The 5,000-nt window shown below is 39.7% G+C and overlaps 1 protein-coding gene across 2 annotated transcripts in view; it reads right to left on the bottom strand.

Moving 5' to 3' along the window:
• The window catches only part of LOC122267418 (uncharacterized), an 80,933-nt gene that overhangs the window by 7,316 nt on the left and 68,617 nt on the right, over positions 1–5,000 (bottom strand). The window lies entirely within an intron of this gene.

The raw sequence follows: 5,000 nt of genomic DNA, 5'->3' as shown, positions 1-5,000 counted from the left end.
TTTATAAGCAATGCATTCTAGACTGCAGTTCGATTTGAGTACTCCACTGGTTCAGAGTCATTCAGGGTTCACGGTTCGACCTTCTTCAATGTATAGTGAATAACGGGGAAGGAGGGCGGAACGTACTTGGACTGTCTTGAGGGAACGAGCTGGCGAGCGCTGGTCGGTGGTCGGAAGGAGCCGGTTGTGGTTTGCATTATTATTGTATTATTTGCTTTGGCCTTATAATGTATTTCGTTGATAACTAATGTTATCTTATTCTTTTCATTATGATATTATAATGTGTTAATGATGGTGACTGGACCTGATATTTACGGTGATATGGTGATTGTTTAACTATTGAATATATTGTTATTGTAAATATAGTATTACGGTGAATATTGACTTTCTGCTTCTCCCTTATGATTCATAACTGTTGAGTGATAGTGACTAAGAAAGTATAATAAAATTTGAAGTTAAATGGTTTAGAAAAGAGACTACAAAACTTAATGAAAATACGTAACTGAAAATGGAGTGACATGACTGAAGGGATCATGGAGTTATATGAAGTGAGATAAGAAATGGGAAGACAATAAACCAGTAAATATACATTTAAGTAAGAGAATACGTTGACACTAATTTATGAATCGATAATTAATGGGTCTGTTACCACCCAGCCCTTGGCCAGGAGGTGTCACTGTGCAAGGGTTAAAGCTTACGTAACAAAAGTGGGGGCCTGTCCGGGATCTTTCTTTCTCATTTAAGAATTAAATTAAAGGAGTTTGATATTTCATATAAAGGAGAAGCCAGAATTAAGATGACTTTTGATGTAACAGAGTTTGTGCAGTCACCATCAGTTGAAATAGTGGCTGAATTGCGTAAATGTGATTTGTTGAAAGTTGCGGAGTATTTCAGAATAAATGTAAGGACAGGCATGAGAAAGCACGAAATTAGAAATGAGGTTATTAAGTATATGGTGGAGAATGACCTGTTAGACATGTCTGCTTTAAATCACGTTGAAGAAGCAGGGAGTGTTTGGCATGAACATGCACATATGATTAGACTTAAAGAAATTGAGCTAGAGAATGAATTTAGAATGAGAGAATTAGAAATTCAGAGAGAACTTCGACTGAGAGAGTTAGAATTGAGGGGTTCGGTTCCATCGCCCAGTGTTCCCTTCAATGTTGCAAATAACGTAAAACTCGTCCCTCCATTTCAAGAAAGGTCCGTAGACAAATATTTTAGTTATTTTGAGAAAATAGCACTAAGCTCAGGATGGCCTAAGGAATATTGGACGGTGCTGCTTCAGTCTGTGTTGGTAGGTAAGGCTCAAGATATATATATGTGTATGCCTGTAGATGACTGTGGGGACTATGAGAAGGTTAAGAATGCTGTACTGAAAGGCTACGAGTTAGTGCCGGAAGCCTATAGATTGAAGTTCCGTAAGTTACGCAAATTTGATAGTCAGAATTATTTAGAATTTGCAAGAGAGAAAGCCGACTTATTTACACGTTGGTGCGAAAGTGAGGGAGTTTGTAAGAACTATGAGAATTTGTGTCAATTATTGCTTGTGGAAGAGTTCAAGAGATGTGTGCCTGAAAGAGTGAGAATCTATCTGAATGAAAACCGAGTGAAAGATTTAGACAGTGCAGCTCGTATGGCAGAGGATTTTTCTCTCATACATAAACCCGCTGCCACAGAAGGTCAGAGGAAAAATATTGTAAGTAGTAATATGCCACCACAACCGTCTTCCCCGACAGGTAATGTAAATGAATGTAAGAAGGGCACTGCCAGTCCTAGCCAGAGTTCCAGTTATGATAAGAGAAGACCCATCAGGTGTTTTAATTGTAATCTTTTGGGTCATACTAAAAGTAATTGTTGGTTTTTGAAAGAAAAGAGGTCCAAGGATGTTCCAGCAGCTCTTGCCAGTGTTAGGGATTCAAATGTAAATTTGCGGAAAAATGATATTCACTCTATAGGCAAAGTAAGGGCAGACTTCCAACCTTTTTGTTCAGAGGGTACTGTATCCAGGGTAGGTGAAGGGAACCGTAAACCTGTGGTTATTTTTAGAGATACAGGTTCATTAGTGTCTTTAATGTTAGAAGGTATATTACCTCTATCAGAAAAAAACTCCATTGGTGCCAATGTTATATTGGCTGGGATTGAGTGTGGACAAATGAGTGTTCCTCTTCACCGTGTTCACTTAAAATGTGACTATATAGATATGGATATAACAGTCGGTGTAGTGCCCAAGTTTCCTATTGAAGGTGTTTCTTTTATTCTTGCAAATGATCTGGCAAAAGAAAAGGTAATGTGTAATATAAACAATCCTATTGTTCTGAGTACCCCAGACCTAGACTGCAGCAGTGAGCGGCCAGGTGAAGGGATGAATATGTTCCCGGCATGTGCGGTTACCAGAGCGATGAGGAGAGAGGCAGATGTCAGTCGTGAGAACCAGAAGAATAGGCTGGGTAGTGTGGCCACTGTGAGTGAAAATCAAAGAAAAAAATCGCAGGTACGTGACGCTGTGGAAGAAGACTTGAGTATAGATCTAAACGAGTTATTTTCTTATGAATCCGATAATAGTGAGGTTCCAGACGAGCTAAGTTCTTCTCCTGTGGACAGAAAGAATCTAATATATCAGCAAAAGGAGGACACGGAAATAAGTAAGATTGCTGAGTTAGCTCTGACGGAGGCTGAAATTTCGGATGTGTCTACGGGTTATTATATGAAGGATGGTATTCTAATGAGAAAATGGAGACCACCATATGTGTCGGCTGGGGATGATTGGCTCACGTTGCATCAGATTGTTATCCCGCAATCCTATAGGAAACAAATACTGACTTTAGCTCACGACTCGCCTATGGCAGGTCATCTTGGCATTAATAAGACTTGTAGTAGGATACAGAAATACTTTTACTGGCCGGGCATGAGGAAAGATGTGGTGCATTTTTGTAAGACTTGTCATCAGTGTCAGGTGGTTGGGAAACCAAACCAGAAAATCACTGCCGCCCCGTTGTATCCGATACCCGCAATGTCTGAACCATTTAGCAAGGTTATTGTAGATTGTGTAGGGCCTCTCCCTAAGACCAAAGCTGGTAATGCATATCTCCTGACAATAATGTGCCAGACGACTCGCTATCCGGAAGCGATTCCTCTTAGGAAAATCAGTGCTTCGGCAATTGTTAAGGCTTTAACAAAGTTTTTCACGACTTTTGGGTTACCACAGTTTATTCAAACCGATCAGGGCAGTAATTTCTTATCTGGGGTCTTTCAACAAGCAATGGAAGTCTTGGGTATTGAACATCATATTTCAAGTGCATATCACCCAGAATCACAAGGCGCAGTTGAGAGGTTTCACCAGACTCTGAAGAATATGATCAGAACTTACTGCCATGACACGGAGAAAGAGTGGGATGAAGGGATTCCGATGCTGTTGTTTGCTGTCAGAGAAAGTGTTCAAGAGTCTTTGGGCTTTAGCCCTTTTGAGCTTGTCTTTGGTCACGAGGTGAGAGGTCCTCTAAGAATTTTGAGGGAAAAGTGGTTGAGTAGTGATGGAGACTCAAATATTCTGAATTATGTGATGGAATTTCGAGCTAGATTAAGCAAAGCTTGTGAACTGGCAAGAGTAAACCTAAGTGAGGCTCAGGGACGCATGAAGTCCTGGTACGATAAGAATACTAAATTTCGATCTTTTTCATCAGGAGATAAAGTGCTGGTCTTCTTACCCGTCCTTGGACCGTCACTGAAAGCGCGTTACTATGGTCCCTATGTTGTGGAGAAAAAGATAAGTAATTTAAACTATGTAATACAAACTCCAGGGAGACGTAAGAACAGACGAGTGTGTCATATCAATCAGATGAAGCCATATCTCGAACGGAATGATTTTTCTGTAAGTAAGGATAAAGGTAAACGTGCAGAAATCATGGTAAATGAGATTATAGACACTGGAGTATTATGTAAGGGGAAGGATGATAACTGTCTAGATGACGTGCCCCAACCTAAAATATCTAACTCTGAAATTTTGAGAGATTTGGCATGTAAGATTAATCATTTACCCGAGCCTCTGCAAGATGAGTTAAGTTGTTTGCTATATGAATACTCCCATTTATTCTCTGATGTTCCGAGCAAGACTAAACTTATATATCATGATATTGATGTTGGTAGTCAGTCACCTGTCAAACAGCATCCTTATAGGATTAACCCCTTAAAATTGAATCAATTAAGAAAAGAAATAAGCTACATGTTGGAAAATCAGATCATCGAGCCTAGTATGAGTGAGTGGAGTTCTCCTTGTATATTAGTTCCGAAAGCAGATGGATCTATGCGATTTTGTACTGATTTCAGGCGTGTAAACTCATTAACTAAAGATGACAGTTATCCTATTCCCAGGATAGACGATTGTATTGATCAAGTGGGTAATGCTACATTTGTAACCAAAATTGATCTGTTAAAGGGATATTGGCAGATTCCTCTCACGGAACGAGCGAAACGCATTTCAGCTTTTGTGACACCCAATGGCTTGTATCAATACCGTGTCCTCCCGTTCGGTCTGAGAACAGCGCCTGCAACTTTTCAGAGGCTAATCAACAGCGTGATAGCAGGTATTGACGGCTGTAAGGCATACCTCGATGATGTGATTATATTCACTAATAACTGGAATGATCATATAATCAAGCTACGGGCGTTATTTGACAGGTTAACAGAGGCGAACTTGACGGTTAATCTTGTTAAAAGTGATTTTGCTCAGGCAAAAGTTACTTACTTAGGCTATATTGTAGGTCAGGGTCAAGTCAGACCTTTGAATGGAAAAATTGAAGCAATAGATAACTATTCTATGCCCAAAACAAAACGAGATGTAATGAGGTTTCTTGGCATGGCAGGATATTACCGAAGATTCTGCAAGAACTTCTCAGATGTAGTAGCTCCACTAACAGATTTACTAAAGAAAAAGGTAAAATTTAAATGGACGGAATCATGTGAAGCTGCATTCAGGAAGATCAAAGCTATGCTAGTTTCCT

The sequence above is a fragment of the Penaeus japonicus genome, unplaced genomic scaffold (genome assembly GCF_977035675.1).
Source record: "Penaeus japonicus unplaced genomic scaffold, GWHDUDI00000001_assembly GWHDUDI00000032, whole genome shotgun sequence".
Lineage (NCBI taxonomy): Eukaryota > Metazoa > Arthropoda > Malacostraca > Decapoda > Penaeidae > Penaeus > Penaeus japonicus.
This window is presented reverse-complemented; position numbering and strand designations above follow the sequence as displayed.